This window comes from Anser anser (assembly GCF_964211835.1).
Source record: "Anser anser genome assembly, chromosome: 10".
Lineage (NCBI taxonomy): Eukaryota > Metazoa > Chordata > Aves > Anseriformes > Anatidae > Anser > Anser anser.
Window position 1 is genome coordinate 25569630 of NC_139730.1, and position 17082 is coordinate 25586711.

Genomic DNA, 17082 nt, shown 5'->3' on the forward strand with positions numbered 1-17082 from the left:
ACCACAAGATCACTAGTAAAACAAGGATGCCGTCCAGTCAAACCTTCAAATGAATGCAACTTACCTAAGGTCTACCGTTTGCTATCAAAACAGGTAGCTTTGTCCTAATATTCTGTACAGTTGACCAATTTTAGCATGGAACTGAAATGCAGTCAGTTTAATGGGAGGGCTTTGGAAGCTGCCTTCTCCAGTCAGTTCAGCCCTGTAGTCAGAGAGCAGATCAAGCTGTGTGCAGGCTTGTGACTTCTCTCTTTAGAAAGAAAACCACTGAGCCAGACAGTTCCATGTTGAGTATCACAACAGGGAATGACATTTCTTCCCTTTGTCTTTCAGATGCAGAGCTTACTGATGGAAGCCTTCAATACTCAGACTAAACCTACCATCAAAACGGACGACCTTTTTACCATCCAAACCAACCATTTTTCCATCAAACCCAACACCTTGGGTTTTGAAATGAAACTGGTAAGCCACAAGTCTTTATTGAATCTATTTTGCAGTGAAAGGGTTTTCTCTGTAACCTGATCATTTAAACTGTTGTGCTTAAAAGAAGGTCACTTGCAAGAGCGGTTATAATCCATGCTATAAAATTGAATCATCCTCTAGAAAGAAAAAAAAAAGGAGCAATTATCTTGCATGTACTCTTGATAAAGGAGGAGCTACACAATGGTATATAGTTTCACGCTTTATTTTTGAGAATGTCCAGGCTTAAGTAACAGCTCTTGATGATAAATGAAAAGATTAATACGCAGCGGATTTACACAGAACATTGCGTTTTTAACAATGATCGATACAGAGTATTTGTCATGCAAATCACCTGTGTACACCAAGAAATACTTATTTCAATATATATCTGTACAGTATTTACATTTTATATTTAAACTCTAACTCGAAACATTTTCCAAGAAAATACAGAAATGGAACTGGTAAGCCACAAGTCTTAATCTGCAGCATTTGGTCTACAACAGACCTGGCTTTTCCAGCAAGCGTATCTACATAGATATGTAACAAATCTTAAAAATAGGCATTGTTTTTATATATGAAGCATTATAAATGCTGCTTGGTTTATAAAGCTTCGGTTTTGTACCCGTTTAAAACTGTTCAAAATGTCAAGTGATTTAGAGCTTACTTTGTCAGAATATTTTAAAATTTAAGTCAGTCCAGGGGAGTTTAACTATTATATACAGTTCTCTCCCTAGATTGCACTGGCAACGGGGCAGCAATTTAATGCTAGAAATAATATACTTCCTGCTACGATCTCCTCAGTTACATGTTACTCTAAATAATTATTTCTGCAGGGTATAAGAACTTCAAATACAGCAAACGAACTCTCAAGGCGTTTCCTTTGTGCTTACAGGTAGACACCGTCGCCTGGCTGGATAAACAGATTTTCTTGAAGGTGTTATTTCAGCATATAAGAATTGATTAAAAAAAAAAAAAAAAAGTGCTTCATGGCTTATTGGTTTTGTAATCTCACAGTTCTCCAGGAACACTTGATTTGCTGCATTTCACCATTACACTCGTCAGTAGCACTGATTCTGGTTTATCACTATTTGCATTACAAATCTCCTTGTCCAAAGCCTAAACTGATGTATGCACTGCTTGAAAACAAAACGTGGTTGCAGAGCAGAAGACTCAAGTCATTAGGTTAGCAGCTGCGTAACCATACTGCTTTCCAAACATAAGATGTAGAGCTTATTGAGTTTCTATGAAGAGTTTAAACGGCTCCCATTAAGCAAAGATGTCCCCACACTGCTACTTCCTCTTAAGCAAGGATTCTACCTCCTTTGGCTGAGGCTTGCTCCCTTACATTCGAACATTCATCCAAGTAGCCTGCAATTCCACATTCGTGGGGGAAAGTCTATAGAATAGAAAAGGTTCCTCCAGTCTCTTCCTCTCAGCCTTTTTTTGAAGCATGCAATAAAGCAAAACATTCACAGGCTGACCTTCCATGCAAAACAAGGCAACTTAGTAAGACAGGAACCGCAAAACTGATTGCTCTTTAAAGTTAAAATGAGATTTGAAATAGATCAAGTTAGCAAGTGGTGTTAAGTCTGTAAGTAAGTCTGTTTTTGCCAGTGCAGCACAGTTCCCTATCATGTAGCCAGAGCTGCTTCTGTAGCTCCAAGAAGCAAAACTGCTTTGACAAAATACTGTGTCATGAAAGCATTCGTTGGTGCGGTAGGCACAGCTCAGGTTCAACAACTGAAAGACCATCAGAGTGGGACTGCAGAAAGATCTTTCAGAAGTTCCAAAAAGACATGTGGGGGTGGGAGTTTAGTTGTGTTAGATAACACAATCTTAGATAAAGATTTTGGTCTTAACGTAAAAGTAAGGGCGTCTACCGATTTCTTCAACTCCAACAACTGAAGCACAAGTCTGAAAAATCGCCTTTAAGAATGCAATGAAAATATTTAACTCTTCTGTATGTTCATAGTTTGTTGTCAAGCAAAGGAATGAATGCTGATGCCTTAACTATCTAGGGCTGTAGCTTACAGAAAGACTACACCTTCCTGTTTTTTTCCCTTTAAAAACGTTAAATCCATGTGAAATTATTTGGGGATGTTTTCACATGCAAAGCCTAATGCAACTCGTGCCTAATGCAAGCCCTGTCATCTTCTTCCTTTAGTAGTGTCGCATTAAGGGGTGTAGCCGATTGACCGTTACGGGTCCGGTCGGCTTCAGGGTACTGAACTATCACGGCCACGGATCCACCAACAACGCAGCACGCCCTCGCTCTAGTCGCGTTCAAGGAGAACTGTCACGGCCAGGAACAATGCAATTAAGTGCAGTTTATTACGGCAACAGATACACAGGTCCTTTGGATTGCCAGTGATAAATTCACTGTCTGCAAAAGCAAGCTAGCATGCATGAAATGCACAGGTACACGGCCTAGGTATTAAGATGTTAAAAAGCATAAAGACGCTAGAGATTTCTAAGTTTCCGTGGAGACGCCTGGTATAACCAAGCGTTCAGATCTTACCTCGCAGCATCCCAGTGGGCGGGGGGGGGGAGGGGTGAGAGGCTCAGCCTGTCGACTGATGTCAGAAGGTATTCTTCGTGACAGTATCTTCCCCAACATTCCCTTTCTCTTAAGCCAATTTATATTATTTTCTATCTTTTAGGTGGAGCTTGAGTGACTCCAGTCATGCGTATCTTGGTTGTGATTGGTAGAAATTACCTCGCTTGCGTTTAAAGGTACAGGCTCCGAGAAATTCAGAGGATGTGCTCAGTGAGGGGTGGTTGCCCCTTGGAGGCGGGTAGCTTTTGGGATGGAGGGGTGCTTATAATGCCTAGTCACTTAAGGCAATTACTCCACAAGGAGTAACTTTACTCCTTTAACTTAACTACTTGAACTACTTTAAGCTTTAACTACAGCATATCTAAAACATAAGGAGGATGTTACTATGTAAAAAGCAGATGAAACCAGTCCTTAACTCTTACTGCTTATTGTGCGTGAGCAGACTGGCATGAGTTTTAGCTATACTGGCAAATATCAAAGCACACCTGTGTAGTCCCAAAGCTGGGAGAAAAGCAAGGAAACCTTGAAGAAAATAGGGAGGCCTGTAGCTTGTGTAGTCTTTTAGCTGAGAAAATAAGGAAGGAGAGAGACAGGTAGCCTTGAGCTAGCAGAAGCAAGGAAGAGAAGGGATAAAAGGGAAAAAACAAGAAGGAGAAAACCAGCTCCAGACTGGCCTGTAGTAACCTTTTGCTCATTAAGGGTCATTAACACATTAGAAATCACACCTGTCAAAATGATAATCCTTGCTAATGTGGGATTCGGTGTGTGTCCCCCTCCTCCTGTACCCCCCCCCCCCCCCCCCCCGGTGTTCCTCTGTAATGCGCAAGCTCAGTAGAGAAAAGTTAGGTGAGCTGTAATAACCAATCAAAAGGAGCCAAAGAGAGAGTTTTCACAAGTTTCCTGTGTATGAATGACGGTGATTCGAGTCAGAGGTGTGCTTGCTTTGCGAAAGATAGCCAAGTACCTGACTCTGCAGAGTTCTGTAATTAATTATGTAATTAAAAGACCTTGGTGTGCATTCCGACTCTGGGTGCTTATTGGCGCGGTGCACTGGGCACGAACTCGCGGACAACATCTGTACTCAGTGTGATGCCTACAGACAATCCTTTACTGTTGGGACCTGCATATTTTTCTGTGCCTTCAACACAAACCCTTTGGTACAACTAGTTCCCTACGTAGCTGCCAGTTCACCACTCAGTTGCACTTCTGAAGAGGAAAAGCTATTTCCCTCTAACGTAGGAGCACATACTCTAAATGCAAGCTTCACTCAGCTGGTCATTTACTGCAGGACAAGATTTGAAAACTGTTGTGGAGATTCTGTTGGGTTTTCTGCTTACAGAAAAATTAAGTGCCAAATCGCCCTCTACTCCGCTTTGTAGTGCTGCATTTAATGGAGATTCAAAGAATTTCATTTGCTCCTCCGTTTATGGACAACGAGCTGAAGGAACAGGTACAGCACATTAGCCTGGAATGCCTTCCCTCCCAACCAAAGTAAACTGGAGCTGTAACTAACACAAGCAGAAACAAGGCTTCCACGTTTTCAGCTGAATAAAGTTCCAACAAAATCATCCTCTGGGATTTGAAGCTTACTTCAAATTACATGCCAACAGCTCTTTTCCCTGAAAGGTCTTGCCCAGTTCTTACGTCATAGTAAAGTGTATACCTATAAAATTTACAGTTAACGTCTTCTCTTAGTTTGTCCAATTTTTGCATTATCGCTCAGCTGTGTGCTCATTCATAAGCTGATGCATGTATACAAGCTGCTGCTCAAGTCCTACGTCTTGTTTGCAATTCTTCGTTTCCTTGTTGCCAGCATATTGTAAAGCGGATCCCTGCTGCTACTCGCTCTAGAAGAAAAGGAATCATCGGTTTGGTTACCAAATACCCGCTTCTGGAAACCAGAAGTGTTTTGGTCTCTCTTCCCTTCGAATGACTCCACACCTCTCATCAGATAATGGATTGCTGACCTAGAATCAGAGAACATCCCAAGGTGGAAAGGGCTCACAATAATGAGCGAGTCCAACTCCTGGCTCCACACAGGACCACCCCAAAAGCAGAGCCTATGTCTGAGAGCATTGTTCAAACACTTCTGGACCCCCGTCAGGCTCGGTGCCACGACCACTGCCCTGGGCAGCTGTCCCAGTGCCCGAGCGCCCTCTCAGGGCAGCACCTGAGGCGCACGGGGCTCGGCGGGGCGGCCCGGGAGGGGAGGAGGACGGCGGGGCGAAGCGGCCGCTCCCTCAGAGCCGTCTCCCCGCCGCCTCGCCCGCACGTCGGGGCTTTTTCGTGTCGGGGCTTTTTCGTGTCGCGCCCTCGGGCTCTCGCCGCGGGCGACATGCCGCTCCCCAGCGCGGACAGCTTGCGCGCGGGGCCTGCCCGCGGCGGCGGCGGGAGGGAAACCCCAACCGCAAAGCCCTCCCGGCAGGGAGAGCTCGGGGTGAGGGCCGGTCCGGCACCGACAGTAAAGACACGCCGGAGGAAACGCTCTGCTTTTAGCCGTGAGCACCGCGGCCAGGTTGAAAAGGCGTCACGCTGGAGCTCCGAGTTGGGCGGCGTTCCGAGGCCGTTGTGGCAGTTGTGGAGACGGCCTCGGCTGAGGTGGCGGCTGCTGTCGCTGCTGTCCCCTCTGTCCCCGCTGTTGCCGCTGTTCCCGGCGCCTGGAGACCCCCGGCAGCCCCCTGTGACAGGACCTGTGGCCCCGGGGAGCAGGTCCTGTGGCCCCCTGTGCCCGCCGCCTCGTCGGCCATCCCGGCAGCAATCCTGCCAGCACAGAATAGCTCACCGGCTTTACGTGCGTTTCAGGGTAAAGTGACGATTAACTTCTATTTCCTGGCTTGGGTGCTGCTTTATTCTTTAACGGAGCTTCAGGTTTAAAGGTTAAACTCAGTTCTGTCAAGGTTAAACTCAGTTTCGTGAATGGCATCTTGGACAAAATCTTAAGCTGTGATTGACTCTCTGCTTAACAGAGGCCAAACGTGTACCTACTGAGAAGCAGGTCATAGGTGATAAGCCCTCACAAATTAACTTGCTATCACAAAGTGACGCCCAGAAAAAGTGTATTCAAAAGCTAGGCTCATTATAGAATCACAACCAAGCCATCATGACTGGTGCAGTAGACAGTGAGGTAGAGGGTGAGCCCTGGAAAGACAGAAGTAAAGTAGCAGCGAAATGCAGGTACCTTTGTGCACACGAAGCAGAAAAGCGCAGGCAGTAAAGTAATAGTGCTCCATTACTAGCGTGAGCAACAATTATATATAAATCGCAACCATTATCTATTAGATAATAGGTAATAATTAATAGATAATTGCAAAGCTCCAAAAATGCAATAAATAACTGATTCCCCTCAGAGAATGTCATTTGCATTTTTATATTAAAAAGACTCCAGAGTTGTAATGGATTAAAATCCTACGAAAGTGAAAGAAATGGCATCAGCCACTAGTTCTGCAGAAGCTAAAAGTAATACTGATAGAGTTTTGATGGAAATTTTTCCTTTGTGTGTTTAGTTTGGGGATTCCTTTTAAATCATTCATACCAGCAAGTTAGTTCTTCAAGGCCGTTTCTTTGAGATTAAGTGACAGGACTTCTACTACTCTTTTCTTCTTGGAATGCTTCTTGGTATTCTTACGTCAGCCAGAACATTTGTCTCTGTCGCAGATGAGAACAATGACCATAGTTAACAAGCCCAAATCTTCAAAGTCTAAAAAGCCATCTTCAAGGCGGTCTGGCAAATCCAAGAAACCGAGTACTAAAAAACTGATGTCACGCACCGCAAACTGGGGCCGGATACCACCTGCAGAAGATTCAAGCCAAGTCTCTGTGGCCCAAGGATGTGGAGGTGCTATTTATTGTAGATCCTCTGAAAAATCTAAGCCTTTTGCCCAAAGAGATCTAAGTAAGTGTGCGCTTTATCCTGCCTCCGTTTTCTTCAAAACAAAAGTAGAAAGTGGTAGTTCTTGCTTGTTGCACTGATAGAGAACGGGACTACTGTGAATAAAGACTTCCAAAGCGATTCTCCTAAGGCAACTGAAGTGACTGACGTTACAGAAATTAATTTTGATATATTTACAGTCGACAGAGAAATGTGGGGAGCATTTTGTAATGCACTGATTCATCCATATCTTTTCTGTTTTGCAAAGAAAAGTGTTTGATTGTTGCTATTCACAGGTTCCATTATTCACAGGTTTTTGAATGTTAAGATTGCTCAGGAAAAGATCTGATATTTGTAGGGGTACCGTCATTCCTAGTTATTTGTTTTTACATTGTCCTTGCATTTATTACCATATAATTTCAAGTCTAAGTTTGTGGTTGAAGTTATAATAAGGAAAAAAGCATATAATAAGGAAGAAATTAAAATGGTTGACTAAACTTTTTTTTCCCAAAACGTTGTGTTGACCAGCCAATTTGAAGATGGCGGTATTAAAGGTGTCTGCAATAAGTTTTTCTGTTTTGGATTGTAGCTAGTTCCTCTAGGTGCTCCCGCAGAATAGTATTTTTACTATGCCTATATATACTTTATATATTCACTATACCTATATATACTTAATACCTTTCTTAGAAACAAACAAACAAAATCTCTTTTTAAATATAACTTTCTTGCAGTTGTTAATGATGGAATTGCTCCGCCACAAAGGATTCTTTTTCCACCTGAGAAGATACGTATGGATTGGCAAGAAACACAAAGTGTTGGAGTTGGCCTGTACAATCTTGGCAACACGTGTTTTCTTAATGCTACTCTACAGTGTTTGACCTACACCCCCCCACTTGCCAATTACATGCTTTCTCTTGAGCACAGCCAGTCATGTGAGTACTTTCTAACAGTATTTTAAATCTGTTGGATAGCTGTGAAGGTGAAAGAACAGCAGTGATTCTGTGAGACAAACTTACTTGCCTGATTTTACCTGTAGACGCTGGCTTTGAGCATTGTATTAGCAGTGGGCTCGGAATAGCATATGGAGTGCGTTTAATGCACCATGTGTTTTTTTTGTTTGTTTGTTTGTTTGTTTTTTTAAAAGGATCTTTTCTTGCTTCATGGGAATAATGAAGTGCATTGGACAGTAATGCATTTAATGAACATTTGGCATTTGGGCTATTTGGGCTTCCTGCTGCTAGAAAGGCAATAAAATTTAGGATGTTGGCATCATAGGTCTTTAGTCTGCACAGCCGAGGTTCCATAATGCACTACAATAAATGGTCTGTTCGTTGTTGAACCAATTAAAAAAAAAAAAAAAAAAAAAAAACCTAGAAAGCAATATGAGCTGTTATGAACACGACTAGATTTTTTTGTGGGACTGTATTAAAATCTAGACTGATTTTGTCCTAAATAAAATGTTGTACTATAAAGTAAATGTTGTACTAAACCTGTATGCTTTTTAGGCTGGTATCTTTGTATCGATACCTAGAAATTTAACTGTTTTCTTCCTGTATATAGAAATCGTTTCAGTTGAGAATCCTGTTGAAAAAAGGAGGGCAGAAGTACTATTACATACATTACTGTAATTTTTCCTTTCTCCCAAAGGACTCGTAGCTCTGTATCATGAAGCTCACCTGACAGCACTGTGCTGAAAATAACCCACGTTCTCTTAATGCTGTATCATCAAGGTCAAATATTCTTTCCTCATACATTTTGCAACCTGTGGAGTTCACATTCCTGTCAGCCTTTACAAACGTGACTTTGCAGTAGTCTTTTAGATTTCTCATCACAAAATGCACTTGAATACAGGCTTAATGGATATTTTTATTCTATAAAGTTGTGTGAAATGAAATGTTAGGAGACTGTTGGGACAAGGAGAGTGGATATTGTATCTATAGTTTAAATGTTACTTATATGTTTGTTTGTAGTTATGTCTGTTTCGCTAGACTGGGATGCTTTCTTCTTTCACTCTTCAGGTCGTGAACAAGATTTTTGCATGATGTGCACGATGGAGACTCACATTAACCAGGCCCTGCGTTGCACTGTTGATGCCATCGAGCCTACGCGTGTTATCAATAATCTCAGTCGTAAGTGGCTTCAGATGTGTTTCTTTTTCAGCATCTTGTAATCTTCAAATAATTATTTGATGTGTATAAATGGTTTTAACACTGTAAAGAAGAGAGATTTTAGAAACAGGAGAATTACTTCATTTTTAAATGAGGTGAATACTATCATCTTCTTATTTAGGAATAGGACAACATTTCCGTTTTGGCAGTCAAGAAGACGCACACGAGTTCTTGCGCTATACTGTTGATGCTATGCAGGAAGCGTGCTTGAATGGAAGCACCAAGTAAGCATAAACAAATTCACTTTTATACGTTCTCTAGCACCTTTTAGGCCTTTATTTACTATCAAAACTGAAAGTCTAGGTCATCCTTGGTTTTCATAAAACTCTTTGAAGAGTTAACTGTGTGCCTTAAATCTTCTGAGGTCTGATTATAATTTATTTCCAGATTGGACAGATCTTCTCAAGCTACCACCATCATTCATCAAATATTTGGAGGATTTCTAAGATCAAGAGGTACTTTTAAAAATATTCCTGTCCTTAGAACTGATCTGTGTCTTTTGTCGGTAGTAAAGCAGTCTGTAGTTTGTCTGAAGTAGTATCTATCGACAACTTGAATGTGGACAGTTAGTCTCCTTCACGTGTTGTTAAGCATTTATATTTTGCTTCCAGTGAAGTGCTTGAATTGCAAAGCAGTTTCGGATACGTATGAGGCATTTCTTGATATCACTTTGGATGTAAAGGTAGGAGGTTTTGTAAATATAATTCATGATGTTTAAGTACATGTATAACTTTCTAAATTAAACTTGTTTAACTTAAAAAACCAAACCACGTACAATGTTAAAATATAAGAGCTTGGTGGTGGTTAGAAAGTGGATTGGACTTTGTCCTTCTGTGGAACCCCTGTAAATAGTCTCCACGTCTGCATTGGGTTTAAGGGGAAAGAATTTTATTGCTGCGCAAAGTGTAATACTGTCACACTTCTTTGTTGTTCTACCTCAATATACGTCTAATTGTTAGACTGTTGGATTTGTTGCCAGTATTGATGACAAAGCACACTATAGATGCTGTCTGCGTTACTGGAAAATGATTTGTTTCAAAGTAGAATGACTTCCAGGTGAGGTAAACGCTGAGCATGCTCTTTCTGCCTCCTTCTTGACAGTGCTCATAGTAGATCGCTTAAGTATGTGTTAGTCAGGTTCTCTTATAAACTCCTAGTGCGTCTCTGGAATTTTGAATTTACAGTGACTTTACGCTCTTCTCTCTCGCTCCTCTAGGCGGTTTCATCTGTTACCAGAGCTCTAGAACTATTTGTGAAACCTGAAGAGCTGGATGGAGAGAATTGCTATAAATGTAGCGAGTAAGATTATTACTAATTATGTCTTAATACTAGATATTAGTTTTATATATTACATGACTTAGAGCGTAAGTTATCCTTTAACTTCATTTAGAAATAAGGAGACGCAGCTTTGTTGTTGTTGTTGTTGCTTCATTTTCTAGTAGTGGTGAGCTGGAGCAAGGAGCTATGGAGAATGATTTGGAGTGGAAGGCAGCAGCAGGTTCCTACAGGTCCTAGCGTTCACTGTGAAACAAAGTTAGATTGAGTGTCAGGGCATGTGAGCTGGCTCTGTGGTAATGAATGTTAGCAGCCTGTGCTGGCTCACTAAACAGCGTCTTGCACAGCTCTTGAACTGTGAAACCTGTCGATGTGGACTAATGTCCGAAATGAGCTCCCTTAAGCCTAACCCGTGCACAGGGAAAGCCTGTTGAGTTCAGGCGCTCTCTGTGCTGATCAATATGTAAGATGTTTCTACGTATGTGAGAAACAATTGAACATTTGCATAAGATGGTTTGGCAAAACAAGCTGTTAGTCAAACATCCCCTCAGAAAAGCACAGAGTGCCCGGCTCAGTTCTGTAGAATTCATGCCTGACCCCTCTAAATGAAAAATGCAGTATCCACTTCTTGTTGTTGGATACTAAGGAAATTAGGGTGTCGAATCAAGAGCGTCCAATAGGTTATTAAAGCAATTTAATCCCAGGTTCGTCTTGGCCTGCGGATCCTAGAAAGCAACATGCAGCGTATTCAGGATTCTCATAAGTGATGTCTGAGGAAGAGAAAGAACTGTAATAGCACCTCACATCTGAATTGCATGGTCCTTCCTTAATGTGCTCTTTGAGGTGTGATCGGTTCAGTCACACTTAAAGCCAGAATTTTCCGTCTTTTTGTGAGCTTAAAAGGAAAGGCCTTGCACATGTACAGTACTTTTTCCATTGCTGATAACTGTTATTAGTCTTATATATAACTCATTTTTACTATTTTTTGTTTATATTTTATAACTCCCTGGTAATACGCTTTCGTGAGAGATTCCTGTTCCCGCTATGCTCTGAGTTGTTGGTAAAACTTACCTTCTTCTCTGTATTAACAAACGTGACATGCAGTGCATGGGTTTATGAAAAGAAAAAACCAAACATATGATGCAAGTAAATATCATTCAAATAGCATAAGCATGCATGAGACATTAAAACGAGTTTGTTTTGGGGGCAAAAAAGATGATGCTTTCAAACACTTGTCTCTGCTTGTTTTTAAGGTGTAAAAAGATGGTTCCTGCATCCAAGAGATTTACCATACACCGTTCTTCCAACGTTCTCACAATATCACTGAAAAGATTTGCAGATTTCACAGGTGGAAAGATCAACAAGGTATATTTCCCGCTGTAATGCAACTTTGTCATCATGTAATGGGACATCCCCCAAAGCTGAAAGTTGTTAATATTTTCAGACAATAATTGTAGACTAACGACTACGGCTTATTCTTTCTCTTAATATCAGTAAAGTTCCTGCTTGACAAGAAGCATATACTTTCCTCTGAGAAGGCTAATTCATCAGAAAACAGTTGTCTGCAACTTCTAGTATTAAACGTCGCTTATGGGAAGACTTATTTTTAGTGAATCAAGAGATATATTCATATAATTCCAGTCTCTGTTTTTTGGAAGTGTTTTTCTCTGGCTAGTCCGCGAAGTACTCTGATATAATTTTTCTATCTTCTTGGTCTCTCTTTAGGAAGTAAAATATCCTGAGTATTTGGACCTCCGAGCCTACATGTCTCAATCAAGTGGAGAACCACTCCTCTATGCCTTATATGCGGTGCTGGTGCATCATGGTATCAACTGTCGCTCAGGACACTATGTATGCTACATAAAGGTAGAAGTCGACATCATTTCTAACAGGGTAAAGGTTGTGCTGGCAAACCAGTTCAAGTGTTACTAGTAGTACTGTTTCTAGGGAAAAAGATTTCATTATATGTTTATTTGACACGTGTGTATTTTATTGCTATCTGTGATTTCATTTGGAAAACATGCAATTCATCTAAAGATATCGTTGTCTTTATTTGCAGGCTGGTAATGGACTTTGGTATCAGATGAATGATGCAAAAGTAGTCCGTACTGACATTAAAAGAGTTCTTGGTCAGCAAGCTTACTTACTTTTTTATATCAGGTAATAACAAGTATTCAAATGTGTTCAGAAGAGATTTACTCTCCTGTTATTGATACTTTTCTTTTTGCAAGTGTTTTTCTTTCTCTCCCAGGAAAAGATGATTATTTCTCTAATTCAGTTCTGTCTAACCTGAAATTCTCTGTCATTTATTATCTTTTGTTGCTTGGCCTTAAACTGCAGCACTTGTGTAAATTGCTGTATATGTGTTATCTGTAGCTGGCTAATTTAGAGAAGGAGAGAAATGAAGGCCATCTGTGGTGTAAGAATGAATTATTGCTCTGAAAGTGATAGTCATAGTAGGAAGACTGTTACCTACTTTTCAGTTTGTAGTCTTGGCTAAGTCTTCTGTAGAGAAGGCTTCCATATCGTATGAACTGTTCCTATAAAATTATAGGATGGGATTTAATCCAAGAGTAGGCCGAAAGAAAAACTAAACTGAGATCACTGCTCTTTTCTGAAGGCGCTATGATTTGATGCTCGGAGAACGTGCTTTTTACTTAGCAGCACCGTCTTATCCCTGTTCATTCCCCCCTGGTCAGCGGGGGGCTAACAGTAAGCAGGCTGGATTTCTGGGACCACGACTTCCTCCTCATATGATTAAGGTAATTTAGGGAAGCGGGAGGGCAGATAATGGCACCAAACGGACAGTGGGTTTGGGGTTTGGTGTGGGGTTTTTTGTTTGGTTTTTGGCATCTTTGTTTTGTTTTCCTTCCCACGCTGCAGCTGTCTTCACAGCCCTCATGCTACAGCCAGAGTCATTCAAACAGTGGTTACTGCTGAATTGCGCAGCCATGCGACTCCATTGTTTATACCTCCTAGACAGCTTTGTAAAGCACAGAGAGCTACGCTCTTTGACAATTTAAGTAGAGTGTACTAATCCTCGAATCATTTAAAAGAGGACTTGTTTTTCCTATCGACGTCACTTTAGCTAAGACAGGGAAACCAAATTGTCTTATTCCTGAGCACCAGAACAATTATTCCAGGCTTTTTGGGGTATGTTTAAAGGGGAAACTAAATATATTTGGGAATAGCTTTAGGCAATGTTAAGTTGTTTGGATGGTTTTCAAAAATGATGTTAATTTGATATCAATATGCAGTAAACCAAAAGCAGGAATTAAATACACTTATGGGACTTGCATTTATCTTTTAAGGGCAGTGTTTTTTGCTTTTTAGGTGTTAAGACCATTTGTAGAAATACTTAGTAGGAGAATGACATGTTTAAAAATGTTAAATGGAGTGTTTGCATTAACCCGTCTTGCAATTTCTTCTTTTTAAATACAGAATTCAAGTCGTTTAAATGGAAATGGATCCATAAAAGAGGATGCAAATACCACTGGTGTCACCCTAAAAAGGCCATCTTCAGCACCACCAATGGCCTGTGTTCAAGAACAGGCGATTACCAGGCCTTCAATTACTGATACGTCAAAAAACCAGAAGATCACCATCAGTATTCACAATAAATTGCCTGCTCGTCAGACTGTGTCACAGCCTGACTGTCTTAGCAGTGCTGTGGAGGATGAAGATCTCTACAAGGCTGTTCCTTCATCCACAATCACAAATTCGGTAAAGCAAATGAAGCAAATACAAATACAAAAAAAAAAAAAAAAGAGTTTCTGCTGAAATTTTTGTGGAGCCAAAGGTGAATGGAAATCCTAAACTCAGCTCTGATAACACAGTCCCTTACGGTGCAGAATCTTCAGGAAAATCTGAGGAGGAGTCAAAGGGCTTATTTAAAAGGAATTGCAATGCAATGTGGAATTTTGGTTGGAAAGGTAGTCCGTACATCGCAGAATTCCCATTCTTCCTGTCAGAATGCTGATGAAGGAAGATCCCAGCATGAGCTGCCAAACACTGATTCACTGAATGGTGCTATTAGTTTAGTTCATGAATCTAAAGAAAACGGACTGAAACTTGATGATTCCACTTGCCAAGTTGAACCTGTTAAACCTTGTGAGATGTTCTTTTCTAAAACAAACGGATTGCTTGAAACATAGTAGTTTGCTCCATCGAGAATTTCTCACCCACGATGTATTCGGGAGTGTTTATCATGTTCCTAATTCAGGCGAAATGCTGAGAAAACACAGCACAAATTTGATCGTAACCCTTTGTGATATTATGCCATTAGAATTTGCAGAGCTGAGCTGACATTAGAACTTGTCAGCTTAAGCTGAGCTGAGATAAAAATTCTTAAGTTTCATAAAGTAGATTTTGGGAGGTGAGTTGGCGTTATCTTTGAAGTGTAGATAATGCATACAACACAAAGCGATCTTGCTTAGCATTTAATGTAGAAATTCTGAGAAGACTAGTCCTCAGCACAAATGGTATTTTTTCTGTCTGCTGACTTGTGCGTTTTAGTTGCAGATGCCTGGAGCTATGCCTCCAGTCCCTCGAGAAGTCATCATGGAATCCCTCACGGCCAGCCAGCTGAACAGCTTGTCAGAGGAAAGAAGGTAAAATGAGCACAGTCTGATTAAGACAAGATTTTATGGAAGTTCATTGCGGTTTTATCTGTCTACTAATACTATTTAATGGAAGGATTTAAATCAGTAGAATTCCGTACTGTATGGCCAGTGTTGCAAACAGAACTAATGATCGACACTGTGCATAGCACTCTGATGCAGGCTGGTGCCTCGCGGAGAACTTGTGTTTCTTCATAGAATGTTTTTCCATTTTTCTCCATTATCTGGAGAAACATTGGCTGTTCCCCCGTCGCCCCCACCCCTTTTTTCTCAGAGCAGCAGGTGGAGGGAGACGGAAACGTGTTTTTATTTTGTGCAGTGTCCCGGGACCTCCGAAATCTACTGAGAATGATGAATACCTTGAACAGTACCAATGTGATGACCGTGGAGACAAGGAGAAACCAAGAAGATCAAAAGAACATGAACTGATTTCAGAAGAAAATGTTTTCTACATCAAAGAGTCTTCTGAGACTGGTGAGAAATTGCGGCAAACTTCCCCTCTAAAGTCTGACAGTGAATGTAGTTCTAAAAACCTTTCCTCCTTAGCTGTTACAGATAGATGCCAAGATACAAAGGACGAGACTAAAAAATCTGACAAAGAGCGTTACCAGAGAAAGAGGGAACATTCTCCTACTGAAGAGAAGGAGAGTCAAAAAGATGGTCATTCCAGCAAGAGAAGGTGCTCTCGGAGTGTGGAAGTTGTTAAGCAAAAGCGTCACAAGCAGGAGTATTGGGAGGGAAGCAGGTACAGATCTTCCCATAGTGAAAGGAACAGCCCTGATAATGGCAGAAGACCAGTAAAATATTCAAAGTACAGATCTCGAAGCAGAGGAAGATCAGAACAAGATAGCGCTAGATATTACCATTCCAAAGGGGAAAGAAGTTGGAGCAGAGAAAGATACTATCAAGATGAACCACGGAAATGGGAAAAATGTAGCTATTACAAGGATTACTATTCACCTCATGCAGCAGGAGACAGTAGAGAGAGAAAGTTCTCTCACGGTGATAAAGACTTTGACAAATTGACTCAGACTTACTCCAGCAGGTCACATAAGCGTTATCATTACAAAAGCAGATGGCCTCAAGGTTCCCTCTTGCAAGAGGAAGATGTACATCACTTTAGCACACCCAGAGCAGACTCACATCGTTGCTCAGTAGCTCAGCAACATTCTGGAAAACATTCGCGTGAGAGACATGCACTTCCACCTGTGTCAGCTCATTTGGAGAACTGTCGCCAGAAAAAGGCAAAAGAAGGAAACAGAAAAAGACAATATACTCGTGCAGAAGGTAGTGAAAGTGAAATAGAAAGGCAACGCAGAAAGGTAGAAAAGGAGGTTTTAGGTGGTGAAAACATGAAAAAATATAAGAAGTTCTAGAAGAAAAAGAAGTCTGAAGATAAACAGGGAGAGAAGGATTCCAAGTAAGCAGGGATTCCAGCCTAATCAGCATTTTTTTTCCTAATTCTTTTCTGGGTGCTTCTCATGTTTTGTTTTTTTTTTTTCATAGTTTCTGAGTTATTTAGATAGCATAATCTGGCTGGGGATCATGACTGGGGATCATTAGGTTGATCAGTGAAGACAGGAAAGGTATTGCTGAATTGTGTCAGAGCACTAGCTTTGGACCACGTAGTTCGAATCACATCTGCACACCATTCTGGATTAGGTTAAAATATTTTTTTTTTTTTACTTGCACATATTCCAGAGCTAACCATTGTTAATGATCTGTGTACCAACCAGGACCTATGGTCCTTCAATCTGAGGGCTTAAGTTTGCTGCATCTAAAGGAAGTTACATGTGCACAAAGTACCACAAAATAGCTGACATGCGGCAAATCATCGCCTGTGGTAAAATAAATAAAGTTTCCTGTATGCAACAAGTGCCACATCTTTTTTTCTCTTTTTAACTTGCATGTTTCTTTCAGACTTTATGATTTGTATTTCTCTGCGCTCCACTTTGACAATGCCAATCGCAAGCGTAACAAAAAGAAGAAAAAGGAGAAACATCAGGAAAGTGAAAGGCTTCTTGGAACACTTAGATCCTCGTTTCCAGAAGAAAACCCGGGAGAAGAAGGAAGAATCCCATCCTCCAGATGGCTCTTTATGAGAGCAATGCAGAAGTGAGGGCAGTAAACAAC

The 17082-nt window shown here is 41.0% G+C and overlaps 1 pseudogene across 1 annotated transcript; it reads left to right on the forward strand.

The window, feature by feature from the left end:
* Positions 1-6682: 6682 nt before the first annotated feature.
* On the forward strand, positions 6683-17068 carry LOC310904795 (ubiquitin carboxyl-terminal hydrolase 42-like; annotated as a pseudogene). The gene is made up of 15 exons: positions 6683-6911; positions 7619-7819; positions 8906-9016; positions 9177-9279; positions 9443-9510; positions 9667-9737; positions 10272-10354; positions 11584-11695; positions 12056-12196; positions 12390-12490; positions 12951-13092; positions 13772-14481; positions 14852-14940; positions 15269-16369; positions 16870-17068. The product of its transcript is annotated as a ubiquitin carboxyl-terminal hydrolase 42-like (transcript).
* The last annotated feature ends 14 nt before the right edge of the window (positions 17069-17082 follow it).